The 21805-nt window shown below is 44.4% G+C and overlaps 1 protein-coding gene across 2 annotated transcripts in view; it reads left to right on the forward strand.

Moving 5' to 3' along the window:
* The first annotated feature begins 15492 nt into the window (after positions 1 to 15492).
* Positions 15493 to 21805, forward strand: part of PKIG (cAMP-dependent protein kinase inhibitor gamma) — an 80112-nt gene continuing 73799 nt past the window's right edge. The window contains exon 1 of one of the 2 annotated variants that reach the window (XM_005903182.3): positions 15493 to 15626. The gene's annotated coding sequence lies outside the window, so the exon portion shown is untranslated. Of the gene's footprint in view, positions 15627 to 15836; positions 15856 to 21805 lie in introns of those variants that run through there. The other variant, XM_070381779.1, reaches the window with a different exon arrangement.

Below are 21805 nucleotides of genomic sequence, written 5' to 3' on the forward strand. Positions count from 1 at the left end.
TGGACTGGTTGGATCTCCTTGCAGTCCAAGGGACTCTCAAGAGTCTTCTCCAACAACACAGTTCAAAAGCATCAATTCTTCCGCGCTCAGCCTTCTTCACAGTCCAACTCTCACATCCATACATGACCACAGGAAAAACCATAGCCTTGACTAGACGGACCTTTATTGGCAAAGTAATGTCTCTGCTTTTGAATATGCTATTTAGGTTGGTCATAACTTTCCTTCCAAGGAGTAAGCGTCTTTTAATTTTATGGCTGCAGTCACCATCTGTAGTGATTTTGGAGCCCAGAAAAATAAAGTCTGACACTGTTTCCACTGTTTCCCCATCTATTTCCCATGAAGTGATGGGACCGGATGCCATGATCTTCGTTTTCTGAATATTGAGCTTTAAGCCAACTTTTTCACTCTCCACTTTCACTTTCATCAAGAGGCTTTTTAGTTCCTCTTCACTTTCTGCCATAATGGTGGTGTCATCTGCATATCTGAGGTTATTGATATTTCTCCCGGCAATCTTGATTCCAGCTTGTGTTTCTTCCAGTCCAGTGTTTCTCATGATATACTCTGCATATAAGTTAAATAAGCAGGGTCACAATATACAGCCTTGACATACTCCTTTTCCTATTTGGAACCAGTCTGTTGTTCCATGTCCAGTTCTAACTCTTGCTTCCTGACCTGCATACAAATTTCTCAAGAGGCAGATCAGGTGGTCTGGTATTCCCATCTCTTTCAGAATTTTCCACAGTTTATTGTGATGCACACAGTCACAGGCTTTGGCATAGTCAATAAAGCAGAAATAGATGTTTTTCTGGAACTCTCTTGCTTTTTCCATGATCCAGCGGATGTTGGCACAAGAATGTATGACCAAGTTAAGAAGAGACTGACAAAGGACAGAAATACACTGACATGTTGTGACTACTATGAAAAAGTAATATGAGGGCATATTCTTTCAATAAAAGTTTATTTAATGCTTACTATGTAAGGAGGAGGTAATTAGGGAGCAGTCCTGGAAGAACTTTTTAGCTAACCTGAGGAATTTATCTTTAGTCTAAGAACGGAAGGATAATCCCAAATTAAACAGAAAAGATATGCACTGTTTTCTAAAATGTAGCATTTATAAATCATTTGGGGTGAATGAAAGGATCTAAGGATCCACTTATATGTAAATATCTTCCCTGACCTAGGCATGGAACCTGAGTATCCAGCATTGCAGGCGGATTCTTTACCATCTGAGCCACCAAGGAAGCCCCAAACAGTACATTAAGTTACACTGAAAGGCAAAAGAGAAGAAGGAAGAAAAGTTATGACCAACCTAGACAGCATATTTAAAAGCAGAGACATTACTTTGCTAACAAAGGTCTGTCTAGTCAAAGTTATGGTTTTTCCAGTAGTCATGTATGGATGTGAGAGTTGGACCATAAAGAAGGCTGAGCGCCGAAGAACTGATGCTTTTTTTGAACTGTGTGTTGGAGAAGACTCTTGAGAGTCCCTTGGACTGCAAGGAGATCCAACCAGTCCATCCTAAAGGAAATCAGTCCTGAATATTCATGGCAAGGACTGATGCTGAAGCTGAAACTGTGATACTCTGGCCACCTGATGCGAAGAACTGACTCATTTGAAAAGACCCTGATGCTGGGAAAGATTGAGGGCAGGAGGAGAAGGGGACAACAGAGGATGAGATGGTTGGATGGTATCACCGACTCAATGGACATGAGTTTGAGTAAACTCCGGGAGTTGATGATGGACAGGGAGGCCTGATGAGCTACAGTCCACGGGGTCACAGGACACAACTGAGCAACTGAACTGAACTGAAAGGCAGAGTGAGAAAGTCTTGTTTCAAACTAAAGAGAAAGTAAGTTGGTGACTAGGATGTATTTAATATTTTTCTGACATTTGCATATCTCCCCTTTTTTAACATGGTGAAGGCTTCATTTTTCAAATCTCATCAAAAGGTAAATCACACACACACAAAAAAAGGTAAATCACATCTATAGTTACATGACCTTGTTTTAGGGTGTGTGTGTGTATGTGTTTGTAGAAGTGCTTCCACTTCTACCAAGCAATACTTGATTTCCCGGCAAGTAATGGTGTAGATTTTCCTTTGTAAATTTAAGTATAAGTTGAGTTCATTTAAAGAAAAAAATTGGAAAAATAACTTACAAACCGAACAGAAGCAGTGCATGTAGATATGACAACGATGATGATGGTGTTATACACATAACTGGTGCAGGGGAACTTTTACCTGGGAGTATGAGAACCTGCAGGGTTTGGATCCTAAAATATTCAGGTTGCAAGAAGGCTTAGACATATATTCTAATCTTTTCTTGTTCAAAAAATGGAAAAAGACTCAAAGTGAAATGATTTCCCTAAAGTCACAGAAAGGGGTGATGGCAGAGGAAGAAGAATTACTCAAGCTTTCCTAATTCCTGCCTCAGCCTCTTTCTTTCTGCACCGCAAACTACCTTCCCAAGTCAGGTTGTTTCAGGACCACGGAACCTTCCAGGTAGCCCTTAAAATCCTTGCTTCTCTGTGTCTGGGCATCATTGGACTGGGCAGAAAAAAGCTAAGACTGTGATAAAGCCAATGATCAGATTCTACCAGGAACATGCCCACGGTCATAAAGCATTAGAGTTACTTAGCTTGTTTCAGGGCTTCCCTGGTGGCTCAGATGGTAAACAATCAGCTTGCCATGCAGGAGACCTGGCTTCGATCCCTGGGTTGGGAAGATCCCCTGGAGAAAGGAATGGCTACCCACTCCAGGATTCTTGCATAGAGAATTCTTGTTTGAAGGGACAATGCATTAAGAGAAGCCACAAGGTAGCTTAGTAAGAGGGAGTTGGGAAGAGCTTATTATAGAATTTGGGTTTGTGCTTGTTTCTGCTAATGAGGGGCTTAGGGAAGTGAAGAACGTTTTTGAATTGGACACAGTTAAGAAGCAAAGGCTTACCTCCGTAGCTCAGTCGGTAAAAAATCTGCCTGCAATGTAGCAGTCCACCTGCAATGCAGGATACCTGGGTTCAATTCCTAGGTCAGACGATTCCCTGGAGAAGGAAATGGCAACCCACTCCAAATACAGAGTGACCTTGTCTGATAGTTGCTCATATTCTGTGAGCACTTGTTTATGTTCAGTGAGGAACATTGGGTCTAGCCAGCAGCTGAAGCTTTTTTCACTTTCTGACCTCCAAGCATTAGTCCTCCCGTGTGGGACCCTACCCATTTCTCCGTGTTTCTGACCCTAAACAGTTAAATGTGCTTCATCTAGGTGGCAAAGGTGGGGGAGAGGGTGAGGCAGGAGATAGATGGGCTTTAGGCCAGACAAACTAGCCTCTTGTTTGCATTTCCTGAGACAGGAGGTAGGTGGGCTCCAGGTTAGGCATTTATAATAAGCCTCCTGCTTGCACTTCAAAATAGAAATAGAAACAGAAACAGGATAAATGACCAGGCTTTGTTTCCTGTGGACATTTGAGGATAACAATTATGGTAGGGACAAAGAGGGGCTAAACCCTGTTTGAGAAAAAGATAAAAAGGTCACATATGTCCCCTCCTGGGGGCAAGGGAGATGATGCACATGCGCAGGAAGACTCCTTGGGGGTCAAAAAAGAGGGGGTACCACCCCATAGTTCAGTTCAGTTCAGTCGCGTCTGACTCTTTGGGACCCCATGGACTGCAGCACACCAGGCTTCCCTGTCCATCATCAACTCCTGGGGCTTACTCGATGCCAAAGCCCCTTCTCCCTATCCCCCAGAGGCCTCTGGGCTGGAATCCATCTTGGAAAAAAAGTTGCACACGCATGTTAGTGAGGGTGCTAGGGCAGGTCAGGTGTGAAAAAAGAAGACAGATAATTGGCCAAAGGTAAACAAAGAACCGGAAGAACTGCCCTATTTGAGTGAACTTAACCCCCTCTTTCCTGCTCCTCCTTACTAGGGGGCACACCCACACCTTTCTCTTCAGGGGTGCCTTGCTTCTGTTAACTGTTTCTCTGTCTGTGCGCTCTCCTACTTGTACTGTGTTATTAATAATAAACTTTGTACTTGTTTTTAGTTTTTGCCTTCTTGAGAAATGGCATTTTTCAATGGGCACAAGGGCCAGGGAAATTTTGCTTTTAGCCTCTAGCTCCTGATGGTCTAGTGGTTAGGATTCCTGTTTTTCTTCCAGGCAAAGGAGGTTCAGTTACTGGGCAGGGAACTTAGATCTGGCTTCAAGCCACCTCTCACCACAGCCTCTCCGAGATCAAGGGATTTTGAGATCATATTCCACTTTCCCACCTCCTGTAAGAATCCTTCAGCAACATCTCTTCTGGGGTGGGGGGCTCACCATTATGCAAAGCAGAGGAAAAATTTCCCCCTCCAATTTGAGGTTCTGTGATTTGGCCGGTGAAGCCTGTGGAGCCTTACATTTTAAATTTGTAGAGAAGTGATTAGACAAAGGATAAGGGTTTATGGCTTTTAAAAAGTGGCAACCTGTGGGAAAGTAAATATATGGGTGAAACTAAAGGAAGATAAGGATTGTTTCAGTCAGGTTTGTTTTGTTAGTTCCTCTCACTGATAAGAGTCTATCTAGATTTGTCTCTCCTGTGATTAACTTTTGCTCTTCCTGGTAGAGAGGAGATTAGGGACACCTCCACGAAGGGAAATTTTTAAAAAATTAATTTATTTTAATTAGAAAGGTGGTAACGATGATCCTACATACAGGGCAGCACAAGAGACACAGATGTAAAGAACAAAGGGAAATTTATAGGGGAATGCCAGAGAGCTTTTCTGCATCTACTTCTCAGGTGTCTTCAGCTGGAAATAATCCTTATGCCAAAGTGGCAATATTTGGGGGTGGAATGAGCTCATCACTTACATTCCTATAGATTGTTTGAAAAGGTAGCCCATGTATTTGATTTTTAAAAATACTGCATAAAAGAATGTTGACTGAAAAAACCAAACACAACCTAAAACCTGAGAGTTGTTTTATCTGGCGGACATTCTTGGAACTTCAAGCCCAAGCCCGGGATACAGCATCTCAGATAAATGCTGAGAAAACTGTTGCAAAGAAGAGAAGAAACCAGGATATATAGAGATTTTGCAACAACCATTAGGCAGTCAGAACAAAAGGTTCAGTTCAGTTCAGTTCAGTTCAGTCACTCAGTCGTGTCTGACTCTCCGCGACCCCATGAATTGCAGCGCGCCAGGCCTCCCCGTCCATCACCAACTCCCGGAGTTCACTCAGACTCACGTCCATCGAGTCAGTGATGCCATCCAGCCATCTCATCCTCTGTCATCCCCTTCTCCTCCTGCCCCCAATCCCTCCCAGCATCAGAGTCTTTTCCAATGAGTCAACTCTTCGCATGAGGTGGCCAAAGTACTGGAGTTTCAGCTTTAGCATCATTCCTTCCAAAGAAATCCCACGGCTGATCTCCTTCAGAATGGACTGGTTGGATCTCCTTGCAGTCCAAGGGACTCTCAAGAGTCTTCTCCAACACCACAGTTCAAAAGCATCAATTCTTCAGCACTCAGCCTTCTTCACAGTCCAACTCTCACATCCATACATGACCACAGGAAAAACCACAGCCTTGACTAGACGGACCTTTGTTGGCAAAGTAATGTTTCTGTTTTTGAATATGCTATCTAGGTTGGTCATAATTTTCCTTCCAAGTTGGTCAAAGAAAACTAGGTATCTCAAGTTAAGGAATTTAGCACTTTCCTATAGATGGGGAAACAGTGGAAACAGTGTCAGACTTAATTTTTGGGGGCTCCAAAATCACTGCAGATGGTGATTGCAGCCAAGAAATTAAAAGACACTTACTCCTTGGAAGGAAAGTTATGACCAACCTAGATAGCATATTCAAAAGAAGAGATATTACTTTGCCAGCAAAGGTCCGTCTAGTCAAGGCTATGGTTTTTCCAGTGCTCATGTATGGATGTGAGAGTTGGACTGTGAAGAAGGCTGAGCGCCGAAGAATTGATGCTTTTGAACTGTGGTGTTGGAGAAGACTCTTGAGAGTCCCTTGGCCTGCAAGGAGATCCAACCAGTCCATCCTAAAGGAGATCAGTCCTGGGTGTTCACTGGAAGGATGATGCTGAAGCTGAAACTCCAATACTTTGGCCACCTGATGTGAAGAGTTGACTCATTGGAAAAGACCCTGATGCTGGGAGGGATTGGGGGCAGGAGGAGAAGGGGATGACAGAAGATGAGATGGCTGGATGGCATCACCAACTCGATGGACGTGAGGGTTAGTGAACTCTGGGAGATGGTGATGGACAGGGAGGCCTGGCGTGCTGCGATTCACGGGGTCAAAAAGAGTTGGACACGACTGAGAGACTGAACTGAACTAAACTGAGGCTCAACTGAAATCATTCCTTTGATAAGCACTTCAGCTATCTGTGTATTTATCCTGCATTTTCTCATCCTGAGATTCCTCAAGATGACTGCTAGACGGCTGGCAGTCTGTTTCCTCCCTGAGTTCCCTCAGGGCTCACTGCCTGAGGAGCCTGTCATCTAGTGGCTAGATCCTTTGTCTACTGACCTGACAGGCAATATTTTATTTCTCGAGAACATACAGTGAAAATGTACGAGCTTACTTCCTCTGTCTCCCAAATCTGCTTGCAGAGTTCGTGTATGCCCATGCCAGCACTATATGTATTATCTACCTCTCCCTTTTTTACCTATAGTAGCAGTCCAACCACGTGGTGTTGCAACATTGCTTATTTCACATAACTTATTCATTCATTTAAGAAATATTTACCAAGCTCTTACCATGTGCTAGGGACTGTTCCCAGTAGTAAGAGAAGAGCAGAGAGCAAACAAAAATGCTTGCTCTTAGAAGAGTTTATGCTGTTGTTGACTAAAAAATACGCACAACACAAGAGTGGCAAGTTAAGTTTTACTGGGGGGCAAAGCAAGGATTGCAGCCCGGGAGACAGCACCTCAGAAAGCTCTGAGAGACTGCTCTAAGGAGGCAGGAGGGAAGGACAGTATATATGTGATTTTGGTAAAGGGGGGAAGTACATGCAATCAAGTACATATTTTTTTGTAGAAACTTTTGCTGGTCTCAAAGTTTGTGCTAGTCACGAGAAGCAATAGCCACCATGAAGGATTTAGTGCTTCTCTAGATTGAGCAAATATAAGAACTGGGCTCATAAAATCAGCTCCTGAGAATATCTATCTGAAGATCTGTCCTGCCAGTTTCCCAGAGCACAAGTTCCCTCATTTCTGCTCTCCACCCTGAACTCCTTCACGGGGTGTTGGAGGTCAGCAGCTGCAGTGGCACATGATTTAATCCTTGTAGAGGTTGATGGCAAGCACCCACGGCAAGTGCCAATCCGTGGTTGACACTTCCCAGGTGGTCCTAGCAGTTAGGAATGCAGTAAGAACCGCCTGCCAATGCAGGTTAGACGTAAGAGACGTGAGTTCAATCCGTAGGTCAGGAAGATCCCTTGGAGGAGGACATGGCAACCCACTCCAGTATTCTTGCCTGGAGAGTCCCATGGACAGAGGAGCCTGGCGAGCTGCAGTCCATGAAGTCACACAGAGTCAGATACAACAGAAGTGACTTAGCGTGCATGCACCGCACGCACTGTACTGAAATGTTAGAGCAGGTAGGTAGCTAGGTATGAGCAGAAGAATAGGGGGGAGAGGCCAAGAGGCAGGACAATGTGGCCAAAATCTTGGCTCCCTGTCCACTGATGCCAAATAGAAATACGGAGATAGAATTTGAAGAAAATAGAAAAGAGTGTCTTTATTATTTTTGCCAGGCAAAAGGAATACACACTAGGCTAGTACCTCAAGAACTATGCCCTGTTCTCTTGGGAATAGGGAGAGGTTTTTATACCCTCATGAAGGTCTTGCTTTTTTTTTCCTCTTGTGAAGTTTCAAAACGGCTACAGCTGCCACCAGGCAACTCAGCAACCAGGTCTATTGTCCCTGAAGTTGTCGGCCCCTGACCTTTTTGAAATGCACAATGATACAACAGAGTGTAGGGGGAGAAGGATGCCAGGTGCAGAGTACAGTTCATATGAAGTCAGAGAGTAATTAGTTTTGTGAAGGACGAGTCCAGCTACAAGTGTTTGTGGTTAGTAACAGCTAAAGAATAACCAAGATTGTTTAACTCTACCAAGCCTCTTTGGCTTGTCTGTGCCAAAGGCCTTTCACTCATTTCTGTTTTTGCTGTAAACAGCAAAAGTCCAATGGCAGACAGAGAAAGGCAGGAACCTCCAGACTGACAGGAAACCACACCTTTTGGCTGATAAGTATCCTGCAAGCAGACAAAGAAAGGCGAGGAAAGGCAGGAATCTCCTGCATAAGCATGTAACCTGTTGCTCTTTATGCTCTCATTACAATAAAATTAGCTTCATTAAGTGAGCAGAGAAGTTCCCATCATGCACCACCATGACCCTTGTGATCCAAGCTGAATAAGGACAAAAACCCCTCCTCTGCTTGGTAAGTTGGAGCTGGGATGAAAATCAGGGACTATGACCTCCAAACTCCTCCTTCCCCAGTGAATATTCCACCCCTTCATTTGTATGCCCCTCATATCTGGCTTGCCAGAGAAATCCAGGGCAGCAGCTGCTCACCTGTCTCCCCGCCCTCCCTCTGAGGGCATTGTTCTTCAGTCCCTAAGTCATGTCTGACTCTTTGCGACCCCAAGGACTGCAGCACGCCAGACTTCCCTGTCCATCACTATCTCCTGGAGCTTGATCAAACTCATGTCCATCAAGTCAGTGATGCCATCCAACCGTCTCATCCTCTGTTGTCCCCTTCTCCTCCTGCCTTCTATCTTCCCCAGAATCAGGGTCTTTTCCAATGAGTTTGCTTTTCACCTCAGGTAGCCAAAGTATTGGAGGGCGTATTCAAGCGCAGGCAGCTGAGACGGCGCATGAGCGAGCGCGGCTACCCCACATCCGAGGCCAGGGGCAGAAGCCGGGAGGAACCCATGCCCGAGAGGCGGTGGCCAAGAGGAGCTACCCCACGTCCGAGGTCAGGGGCAGCGGCCGAGAATGCGAGGCTGTGACGGCGCAGGAACGGCCTAGAGGAGCTACCCCTGCCCGAGGTCAGGGGCAGCGGCCGGGAGGAGCAACCCACGTCCAAGGAGCAGTGGCTGCGCTGGTTCAGGAGGGCCTGCTGCTGCCGCTGCTAAGTCGCTTCAGTCGTCTCCGACTCTGTGCGACCCCATAGACGGCAGCCCACCAGGCTCCCCCGTCCCTGGGATTCTCCAGGCAAGAACACTGGAGTGGGTTGCCATTTCCTTCTCCAACGCATGAAAGTGAAAAGTGAAAATGAAATCGCTCAGTCGTGTCCGACTCTGTGCGACCCCATGGACTGCAGCCTATCAGGCTCCTCAGTCCATGGGATTTTCCGGGCAAGAGTACTGGAGTGGGGTGCCATTGCCTAGAGGAGCTATTCCACGTTCCAGGTCATGAGCGGCGGCTGTGAGGAGATACCCCTCATCCAAGGTAAGGAGCAGCGGCTGCGCTTTGCTGGAGCAGCTGTGAAGAGATACCCCACGTCCAAGGTAAGAGAAACCCCATTAAGACAGCAGGCGCTGAGAGAGGGCATCAGAGGGCAGACACACTGAAACCATAATCACTGAAAACTAGTCAATCTAATCACAGTAGGACCACAGCCTTGTCTAACTCAATGAAACTAAGCCATGCCCTGTGGGGCCACCCAAGACGGGCGGGTCATGGTGGAGAGATCTGACAGAATGTGGTCCACTGGAGAAGGGAATGGCAAACCACTTCAGTAGTCTTGCCTTGAGAACCCCATGAACAGTATGAAAAGGCAAAATGATAGGATACTGAAAGAGGAACTCCCCAGGTCAGTAGGTGCCCAATACGCTACTGGAGATCAGTGGACAAATAACTCCAGAAAGAATGAAGGGATGGAGCCAAAGCAAAAACAATATCCAGTTGTGGATGTGAGTGGTGATAGAAGCAAGGTCCGATGCTGTAAAGAGCAATATTGCATAGGAACCTGGAATGTTAGGTCCATGAATCAAGGCAAATTGGAAGTGGTCAAACAGGAGATGGCAAGAGTGAACATCGACATTCTAGGAATCAGTGAACTAAAATGGACTGGAATGGGTGAATTTAACTCAGATGACCATTATATCTACTCCTGCAGGCAGGAATCCCTTAGAAGAAATGGAGTAGCCATCATGGTCAACAAAAGAGTCCAAAATACAGTACTTGGATGCAATCTCAAAAACGACAGAATGATCTCTCTGTTTGTTTCCAAGGCAAACCATTCAATATCACAGTAATCCAAATCTATGCCCCAACCAGTAACGCTGAAGAAGCTGAAGTTGAACGGTTCTGTGAAGACCTACAAGACCTTTTAGAACTAACACCCAAAAAAGATGTCCTTTTCATTATAGGGGACTGGAATGCAAAAGTAGGAAGTCAAGAAACACCTGGAGTAACAGGCAAATTTGGCCTTGGAATACAGAATGAAGCAGGGCAAAGACTAGTAGAGTTTTGCCAAGAAAATGCACTGGTCATAAAAAACACCCTCTTCCAACAACACAAGAGATGACTCTACACATGGACATCACCAGATGGTCAACACTGAAATCAGATTGATTATATTCTTTGCAGCCAAAGATGGAGAAGCTCTATACAGTCAACCAAAACAAGACCAGGAGCTGACTGTGGCTCAGATCATGAACTCCTTATTGCCAAATTCAGACTTAAATTGAAGAAAGTAGGGAAAACCACTAGACCATTCAGGTATGACCTAAATCAAATCCCTTATGATTATACAGTGGAAGTGAGAAATAGATTTAAGGGCCTAGGTCTGATAGATAGAGTGCCTGATGAACTATGGAATGAGGTTCGTGACATTGTACAGGAGACAGGGATCAAGACCATCCCCATGGAAAAGAAATGCAAAAAAGCAAAATGGCTGTCTGAGGAGGCCTTACAAATAGCTGTGAAAAGAAGAGAAGCGAAAAGCAAAGGAGAAAAGGAAAGATATAAGCATCTGAATGCAGAGTTCCAAAGGATAGCAAGGAGAAATAAGAAAGCCTTCCTCAGAGACCAATGCAAAGAAATGGAGGAAAACAACAGAATGGGAAAGACTAGCGATCTCTTCAAGAAAATTAGAGATACCAAGGGAACATTTCATGCAAAGATGGGCTCGATACAGGACAGAAATGGTATGGACCTAACAAAAGCAGAAGATATTAAGAAGAGGTGGCAATAATACACAGAAGAACTGTACAGAAAAGATCTTCACGACCCAGATAATTATGATGGTGTGATCACTCGCCTAGAGCCAGACATCCTGGAATGTGAAGTCAAGTGGGCCTTAGAAAGCATCACTACGAACAAAGCTATGGAGGTGATGGAATTCCAGTTGAGCTATTTCAAATCCTGAAAGATGATGCTGTGAAAGTGCTGCACTCAATATGCCAGCACATTTGGAAAACTCAGCAGTGGCCACAGGACTGGAAAAGGTCAGTTTTCATTCCAATCCCAAAGAAAGGCAATGCCAAAGAAGGCTCAAACTACCGCACAATTGCACTCATCTCACATGCTAGTAAAGTAATGCTCAAAATTCTCCAAGCCAGGCTTCAGCAATATGTGAACTGTGAACTTCCTGATGTTCAAGCTGGTTTTAGAAAAGACAGAGGAACCAGAGATCAAATTGCCAACATCCGCTGGATCGTGGAAAAAGCAAGAGAGTTCCAGAAAAACATCTATTTCTTCTTTATTGACTATTCCAAAGCCTTTGACTGTGTGGATCACAAGAAACTGTGGAAAATTCTGCAAGAGATGGGAATACCAGACCACCTGACCTGCCTCTTGAGAAACCTATATGCAGGTCAGGAAGCAACAGTTAGAGCTGGACATGGACCAACAGACTGGTTCCAAATAGGAAAAGAAGTATATCAAGGCTGTATATTGTCACCCTGCTTATTTAACTTATATGCAGAGTACATCATGAGAAACGCTGGGCTGGAAGAAGCACAAGCTGGAATCAAGATTGCCGGGAGAAATATCAATAACCTCAGATATGCAGATGATACCACCCTTATGGCATAAAGTGAAGAAGAACTAAAAAGCCTCTTGATGAAAGTGAAAGTGGAGAGTGAAAAGTTGGCTTAAAGCTCAGCATTCAGAAAACGAAGATCATGGCATCTGGTCCCATCACTTCATGGGAAATAGATGGGGAAACAGTGGAAACAGTGTCAGACTTTATTTTTGGGGGCTCCAAAATCACTGCAGATGGTGATTGCAGCCAAGAAATTAAAAGACGCTTACTCCTTGGAAGGAAAGTTATGACCAACCTAGATAGCATATTCAAAAGCAGAGACATTACTTTGCCAACAAAGGTCCGGTCTAGTCAAGGCTATGGTTTTTCCAGTAGTCATGTATGGATGTGAGAGTTGGACTGTGAAGAAAGCTGAGCACTGAAGAATTGATGCTTTTGAACTGTGGTGTTGGAGAAGACTCTTGAGAATCCCTTGGACTGCAAGGAGATCCAACCAGTCCATTCTGAAGGAGATCAGCCCTGGGATTTCTTTGGAAGGAATGATGCTAAAGCTGAAACTCCAGTACTTTGGCCACCTCATGTGAAGAGCTGACTCATTGGAAAAGACCCTGATGCTGGGAGGGATTGGGGGCAGGAGGAGAAGGGGACGACAGGATGAGATGGCTGGATGGCAGCACTGACTCGATGGACGTGAGTCTGAGTGAATTCCGGGAGTTGGTGATGGACAGGGAGGCCTGGCGTGCTGTGATTCACGGGGTCGTAAAGAGTCGGACACAACTGAGCGACTGAACTAACTAACTAACTAACTATTCTTGCTTAAATAAATTCTCCCTTTACTTTCTTAACCTCCTTGCTTGTCTCTGAATTCTTTCAAGATGAGCCAAGAACCTTAAATTCACTGGGAACCAAAAGAAACAGGCAACAAATAACTGTATAAAATGACATCAGATACTGACAAGAGCTGTGAAGAAAAATAAACCAGGAGAAGACAAGACAGAGTTGCTGGGCCTTTTTTAAAGAAAGCAGTCAGGACAAGTCTTTTTGAAGACTGACATTTGAGCAGATATTTGAAGGAAGTGTGGAAGTCATGGGACTATCTGGAGGAAAAGTGTTTCCAATGTGGAACAGCAGGAGGAAAATCCCCAAGATGGAAGTAGGCACGCAGGCCCACTCGCTCAGTTGTGTCTGACTCTTTGCGACCCCATGGACTGTAGCCTGCCAGGCTCTTCTGTCCTTGAGATTTTCCAGGCAAGAATACTGGAGTCATTTTGTCCTCCAGGGAATCTTCCTGACCCAGGGATGGAACTTGCGTCTGCTGCATTGGCAGGCGGATTCTTTACCACTAAACCACTTGGGAATCCCACGATAGAAGTTTGCTTAACTTAAAAACCACAAAGACTGGGTGGCTGGAGCACGGGCAAGAGGGAACATGGTGAGAGATTGTATGGGACAGGCATTCATGGAGGCAGTTCACCTTGTGGGCGGTGGTGTCTGTCGTTGACCATGGCAACTCTAGATTTTATTCAGTACACTCAAAAGTTTTTGAGCAGGGGAAGGATGTGATCATGTTTACATTTTATTTTTATTTTTATTTTTTTCATGTTTACATTTTAAAAGGATCATTTTGGTTTTGGGGTAGAGAGGAGACTGAGGCAGGGCTGGAGGTCACAGCAGGAGCAAAGACAGAACTAGTTAGGAGACTGTTGCTGTATGAAATGGAAAATGTTGCCTGCTATGTGTCGACTGAAAAGAAACACACATGAGAGCAAAATAAGGACTATAACCTGGGAGACAGCATTTCAGACAGCTCTGAGAAGTGCTGGGCTGGGGGCACGCAGGGTGGAGTTCAGTATATATGTGATTTTGATGATGGGGAAGTACATAAAATCAGGCACAGATTTTTGCCGAAGGTTGCTGCTGCTAGTCTCATGAAGATTAGTCATGAGAAGCAGACATCCTCAGCAAAGATTTTAGTGCTTTTCTAGATATGATGAAATGCAAGACTTGGGCTCATAAAAGCGTCTTTTGAAACTATTTAACTATCTGGAGACCTGTTTTACCAGTTATTCCCAGAGCACAGAGTGCCTCATTGCTGATCTCCATCTCTGACTTCTTTTTAGGAGGTGCTGAAAGGTCAGCAACTGCAGTGGCTCTTAACTGCAGCAAAGGAAGACAGCAAGTACCGATGGTAAGTGCCAACTTCTAAGTGACATGTGAGAAAACAAAGGATGCTGCAGCCATTAAGCCATTACCACCACCCAGGACAGTGAGCCCTGAAAGAACTCAGGATGGAGACAAAACCCTTGGCCACTGCAGTCACTCCAGCTGTGCACCTGAAGGAATTCAGGATGAAGGAAATCGGGATACTGGACCTAGGTAGTTAACGTGCTTATCAAAGGAATGATTTCAGTGTGCCCAGACTCTTGCATAGAAAGGGCAGACCCATACGTAGAAAAGCGCTAAGTTCTTAAACTTGAGATGTCTGGTTTTCTTTAACAGTAATCTGTGTTGCAAAAACTCCAATATATCCCGGATCCTCCCTCTTCTCTTCAGAGAAGTTTCTCAAAGCTATCTGAGAGGGTGTGTCCTGGACTTAAGTCCTCAATTTTGTCTGCCAAAATTCTCAACTTTCAGGTTGTACTTTTTTTTTTTTCCAGTTGATAGCTGTATGCATAGCTTGAAGACCAGTCTATCGCTAAACTGTATCTACGTCTGGTTCAGTCCTCCTTAATTCTATGATAATCCATTTTATGGATGTACTATAATGTACTTAATTCATCAGTCCTAGATGTTTAGCTTCTTCTCAGCCCTTCTACTGTTATAAACAATGAACTAATGAATATCCTTTATGTTCATGTCTCAAGATTATCTGCAGGATTATTCCACGACGTATAACTGCTGATCACAGGTTACAGTATGTTATTTCTCACACTGAAATTAAATCTGGTGAACTCATTCTCACCATGAACCCAAAGAAGCAAGGGGTTTTGTTTAGTTGGTTGGTTTGGTTTTGGTTTCAGTTAAAAAAAAAAAATCTCTGGGGAACTGGCTGGCCGTCAGGTGGTTAGGATTCGGAGTTTTCACTACCCACGGGTGGTGGGCATGGCCAAAAAAAAAAAAGAATTCTTTGTCATACCACTGCTTCGGAAATTAAAGAGAGAGGCATGCGCCACCCCTCCCACATCAGTTTTCTTCTTTAAATATTCCCAGTCTAGCAAGATTCCGCCTGCGGCTCCGTCATCTCTCCCAGAATAGTCTCCATCTCAGGTGCCAGAGAGAGAAACTGAGGCACAGGCAGGATCCGAAGCACAAGTCCTCCCCCCAGTTTGGCTGTCCCCTTTTCCCCCTCAACATTTCCTTCCCTCTCCCGTCCCTCCGGGCCAAGTTTCAGGCTGCCAGCCCCCAACCCGGGTCCCTCGCGGCTCAGAACTGGGACTTCCACCCGCTGCCCCTCCTCGGCGCGCTCGGGGGCTGCGGAAGGGGCCGCGAAGCCTCCTGGTCCCCTCCGAGCCGCCGTAGCGCGAGCCTCGGGAGTTCGGCAGCTCCAGTCGCCAAGGCAACGGGCTCCGCTGCGCTCGGCGGGCGCCTGGCAGCCCTGGGGAGGCGCTGCGGGCCGGCGGCCCGGGCTCCGCTGGCCGGCGGGACGGCAGGTGAGCAGGGGCCGGGCGGGCAATCGCGGCCCCAACGCTCGGCTCCCGGCGTCGCTTCTTCGCAGCGGGCGAGGGGCTGGGCCGCTGGGATTTCCGGAAAGGAGACAGGGCCTGACCTTTATCCTCGGCTCCCCGCCTCCTCCATCCTTGGCGCCTGGGAGGAGCCCCTCGAGCAGTTTAATTCCGTCGAGCGCGGGCGGGGAGTCGCTTTGCGTTCATTATGTTGGAGGTAGGGATGGGGGTGGGGGCAATTGGCTTGATTCAAAAGTTTTTTTAAAGCACGTCTTATTTGGGGGTCGAGAAAGAACTCCGAACTGCCGAAAATGTGCGTCTGTAGGACTCTTTGGGGGCCAGAGAGGATTAACTTCTTTGTACATCAGTTTTCCCATCTGCAGAATGGGGACAATCATAGCACCTGTTTTAAAAGGTTATTACAAAGTAAATAATATATTTCAGATCTTTGCAGCTAAACCCTCAATCCTCGGGAGCTATTATTATTACTACTACTACTAAAGAAGGTCCATTATCGAGCATGTGTTGTGTTCCAGGGCCTGGGCTGATCGCCAGGGGTAAAAATAAGTGAATGAGACATCTTGTCCTCAGGGAACTCCACAGTGTTCAGGTATAAATAGGAGCTCATTGTGGTTCCAGCTATGATTTTTGGACATTCAGGGGACTGTGAATACACAGAGAAGGCAGTTAACCCAGATTTCCGGAGATGAGGTTGGGGAGGATGGTTAAAGAGCGATTCCAAAAGAAGATGCTTTCCGAAATGAGACGTGACAGCTACCTTGGTATTGGCCGGAAGATGAAGCTAGTGGAGTGCATAGTGTTCTGGGCAGAGAGAACAGACCAGTGCAAGGTTCTGGGGAGAAAGTGCAGGCTTTTTGGACATCTATTAGTGGTTAGAGACATTCTGGGAAGTGGAAGTGGTCTAGCTAGGTGTGTCTGAGAGAGAAGCAGCTGCCTTTCTGAAAGATATTCTTGTGTCTCCCTGTAAGTTTGGACTTTGTCGTGAGGGTTGGTGGGGAACACCAAAGGATTTAAATCAGGGCAGTGAGTATGTGTTGTGTGTGTGTGTGTGTGTGTGTGTGTGTGATCAGAGGTGTGGTTTCCAAAAGATCAGGGGTTTTTGTTCTCTCTTGGTCTCATCACTCCTCCAGTCTGTTTTTCACGTTGCAGCTATTCATTTACGGTGATTCAAAATAAAATGTATTTATTGAGCATCTGTTACATGCCAGGCCCTGTGTAAGGAATCAGGTTCCTACCCTCATGGCATGTATTCTAGACATGTTCAAAGGTACATTCATAGAGACAGAAGTAGTCCAGTACAGCTAGAACTGAATCAGTACCGGAAGAGACCCATCCAGAGAGTGGTTTTTGTTTTTTTTAAGGCCCACATCGTTCAGGGTCACTATCTTGTACACTCTTGGCAGAACCATTCACTTAGAACTACACCAAGAAGAAATGGCCAGAGAAGTGGGAGGAAAGCTAGGAGAGTGTAGTAAGGAAAGCCCAAGGAAGAGATCCACTTTGTTGGATGCAGTTGAGATTTCAAGTAAACTAAGTTACATGTTAAAATGTGCCTTTTGCTTAAGTAAATATAGAGGTCACCGAGAAACCCAATTGAGCAGATTTGGTGAAATGATGGGGGCGGAATCTATAATATCGGCATCTTCCAAAGGTTCAATGTAATATGTCAGTGGAATGAGGAGCGAGTGGGATGTGAGAAAGTAACGTGTAGGCAGCTCCAAGAAGTTTGGCTGTGAAGAGAGGCGAGGAGAAGGCTGGAGAGCAGTTGGGGAATCAGGTGAAGTCTTTTTAAGCAGAAGACAGACAGGAGCAGATGTAAATGCTGATGGTAGAGCCAGTAAGGGAGGGAGAGACTGAGAAAATACAGATTTTCTCAGGGGAAAATAAATGGCACAAACAACTTGCCAAAAATGTGAGAGTGGATACGATCCACAGCACACATCCTTTACAAAGAGTCTGATGACGTGGTTTTTTTTTTCTTCTTCTTCTTTCTGGACATATGGTAAGCAAGGTAATTGCTGAAAAGGAATGCGCCCATGTAATGCCAGCGGAAAAATAAAGATGTAAATGTGGAAAGTTCTATATTCCTTCTCATCAAATAGGAGACATTTATTGAAGTAGCACTGTGTTAAGCCCTCTCCAGGCACTAGTCTCAGTTGAAAGCATGCTTTTTACAACAACCCTGGGAGAGAGCGCCTCTAGTGTAATTCCCAGCTTATGGATGAGGACATTGGGGGATAATGCTTAGCCCGGGTTACATAGGATTTGAATCCAGGCCTGAGCCCAGAGCTTTTGCTCTTAATCATTCCTTAAATGATATGATTGTCTACCTATGAGATGATGATCTGCTGGAAAAAATCCAAGAGAATTGAATTAAAAATAAGCAAGCTGTAAGAGAGACAAAAAACAATAGCTTTATACCAGCAGTAGGAGTAAGAAAATGGAATTGTAGGTGAAATGGCAGTAGCAACATGAAAAATAAATAAAGACTAAACCTTAAAATAAAGGCACCCAGGCTAGTCAGATAGGACAAGAGTTGGCTGGAGGTTGGGGAGTATAGGTCAGGAAGTGTGTTTGTAGGAAGAGGAAGTAATTTTTTCTTTGGGAAAATCAGGTATTGATACCAGGAACAAAGCATGTAAAAAAACCAGATGTCTATTATGAGACATAATGAGAAAATATACAAAGATGTTGACTATGATGTTTTATAATATTGAAAAACTAGTAACAGACTGGCTAAATTATGATGTGGTCATGTGATGGGTGCGATCAGCCATAAAGAAGGTGGGAGCCATAGATATGAGAAGGATGTTTTAGTGTAAAAACAGATTTTACTTGGTTTCTGGTGTTTTCTAAGTGTGTGTGTGTGTGTATATATATATGTATATAGGTAGGAAAGACGTCTAGAAAGATGAGTTCTTTATTTTATTTTTAAAAGATATTTATTTTTTATTTAGCTGTGCTGGTCTTAGCTGTGGTCCACGGGTTCTTCGATCTTCACTGTGGCAGGAATGATCTTTTTAGCTGTGGCACATGGAATCTACTTCCCTGACCAGGGATTGAACCCACCCTCCGTGCGTTGGCAGCATGGTGTCGTACCATTGCATAGTGTCACTCCCACAGCGTAGCGACTTACCACCAGGGAAGTCCCAAGATGAGTTCTTTAAGAGTTTTTTATTTTTTATTTTGGTAAGCAATCCATAAATTTATCATAACCATATTTAAGTGTACAGTTTAATAGTGTTAAGGATAGTTACATCCTTGTGCAATCAACCTCTAGAATTTTTTCATTTTGCAAATCTGAAACTTTACGCCCATTAAAACAACTCCATGTTTCTCCCTCTCCCTAGTCTCTGGCAACCACCATCCTACTTTCTGTTTCTATGAATTTGGTTACTCTGGATACTTCATATAAGTGAAATCATTCAATTTTTATCTTTTTGTGATTTTTTTTTTCCCATTGAGCGTAATATCTAAGGGTTTCCCTGGTGGCTCAGTGGTAAAGAATCCGCCTGCCAATATAGGAGACATGAGTTCGATCCCTGGGTCAGGAAGATCCCCTGGAGAAGGAAATGGCAACCCACTCCAGTATTCTTGCCTGGCAAATCCCATGGACAGAGAAGCCCGACGGACTATAGTCCATGGAGTCACATAAGACTCAGACACTACTTAGCTACTAAACGACAACAACAGCATAATGTCCTAAAGGTGCATCAGTGTTAGCATGTCGGCATTTCCTGCCTTTTTAAGGCTGAATGATATTCCACTGTATGGATATACACATTTTGTATATACATTGTATGTATGAACACATTTTGTTTATTCATTCCATAGATGGACATTTGCATTGCTTTCCCCTTCTGGCTATTTTGAGTAATGCTGCTACAGACAATGAATGTGCCAGAAAGATAAGTTATTTGTGTCCTGAGATCCATGGGGACCTTTTTATTCCTTTCCTTATTGCCTTAGTTTTCTTTTTTATGAGCATGAATGGCTTTCATAATCAGAAAAAAAAAAACCAATAAGGATATATCCTATTTGGGGAGATGGGGGAATAAAGGTTGAAAAAAAAAAGGTCAGACCTGGGGCAGTGGCTGCAGGAATGGAATGGAGTGGGCTGATTTGAGAGACCGTTCGGGAGAATCAACAGGACTTGACAACCAAGAGGTAAGGGAGAAAGGCGTGAAGGACAAAGCCTTGGGGGCCTGTGGGGAGAAAGGGCTTCGACTTGGGGACGTGAAGTAAGGTGAAAGTCACTCGGACGTGTCAGACTCTTCCGACCCCATGGACTGTAGCCTGCCAGGCTCCTCTGTCCATGGGATTTAGACTTGGGGAGGAGGGAGGAAATAAGGTTAGAGAGCCACCTGAGCCTTTTTGTTCAGCGGTTTAGACTCTTTCCTGATAGTAGAAGGAAACCATTGAAAAGAAGGGAAATGACTTAATCACATTCGAGTTATAGAAAGATCACCGTGGCCAATCCATTCTGCGAGCTGAAGCCAGAGTGCAAAATTTCCCTTTGTGTTACTTAGACTTGAACCTTTGTTAATTTCCTCTTATTTGAGACAAAGCATTGGTGCTAAAAGATGCATATCTACTCTTCTAAAAGCACCTGAAATATTTTAAAGTCCTGTTTAGATTACGTTGATTCCTAATTGCATTCAGTTTTATCTTAACGACACAGTCTCCTGTTACTTGACTTTCTACCTTTAGCAGGGGAAATATAATTGGAAAAGCAAACAAGAAATATAAACAACTCAAGTTACAGACCTTCAGTTAATTGCAAATATCTTTGTCCTTTGGGGAAAAGGGGGCCAATGAGGTAAACAGTGTCTTACCAAATGCTTACTACAAAGCAAAAATTGTTAAGAGTCCAGATGGATTCAGCTAATTACCTACTTCTCCTCCCACAAACCTGTAATATCTCTGCTTCCAGAGCCTCCCAGAGAGGGAACTAACTGTTGTGCTGACATCTCATAAGCATTTTGCAGTTTTTAAGAGCTGCATGTCCACAAGATGTGAACCCACGATCTCATTTCATTCCTTCCAATAATTCTTAGATAGGGATTATCATTCCTATTTTCAGATGAGGAAATTGAATTTCAGAGGCTTTAAGAAACCTCCTAGCTCCTACATTTAATAAATTCTGGATTTTGAATCTAGGTTTTCTTATTTTCTTTTTATATTATAGCCGCCTCTTATGTACAGTTTTAAACATATACAAAAGTAAAAAAGATAATATAATACATACCTTATACTCATACCCCAGCTTCAACAGATACCAACAAATGGTCAGTTTTATTCCATCTATACCCTCCACTCCCTCCCCACCATAGATTATATTAAAGCAAATCCTAAGACATCATATCATTTCATCTATAAATACTTTAATATGCATATGAGAGAGAAGGATTTTTTTCTTTCCCCTTTCACCCCTATGATCACACCTAAGAAAATGAACAGGAATGACTCCTCAACATTACCTTGTATCCATTTGGTTCTCAGTTTTCTGGTTATCTCATAGACGTCTTTCACACTTGGTTTGTTGGAATTGGGATCTAAACAAGGATCACATCTGGGTGATAGTCGCTTAAGTCTTAGAATCTGTAGCAATTTTGCCTGTTCTTTTTTCCCCTTACCTTTCATTTGTTGAAAACTCAGGTCATTTGTCCCATCCAGCTACTCTGGATTTGCCTGGTTATATCCCTCTAATGTCCTCCTCCATTCCCTTTATTTTTTTTGGCCGTTGCTCTTTATGAGTGGTGTTGTGTATCATATCAGCAGGCAGTAAAGGCTGATTCTCACCTGGCAAGATTGATCATGGGTTCAGGGGTTTGTTAGCATCATCCCTTCATTATAAGTTTCTCATCAGCCTTTCACAAAATGGTTTTAGCAGCTGTTAATGATCGTTGCCTCGATCTACTTACTATTTCATGACGTGTGCGTACTCAGTAATAAAGTCATGTTTGACTCTTTGTGATCCCATGGACTGTAGCCCACGAGGCTCCTCTGTCCATGGGATTCTCCAGGCAAGAATACTGGAGTGGGTTGCCATGCCCTCCTCCAGGGGATCTTCCTGACCCAGGAATCGAACCCACATCTCCCGCATTGGCAGGCGGATTCTTTACCATTGTGCCACCTGGGAAGCC

This window comes from Bos mutus, chromosome 13 (assembly GCF_027580195.1).
Source record: "Bos mutus isolate GX-2022 chromosome 13, NWIPB_WYAK_1.1, whole genome shotgun sequence".
Classification (NCBI taxonomy): Eukaryota; Metazoa; Chordata; class Mammalia; order Artiodactyla; family Bovidae; genus Bos; species Bos mutus.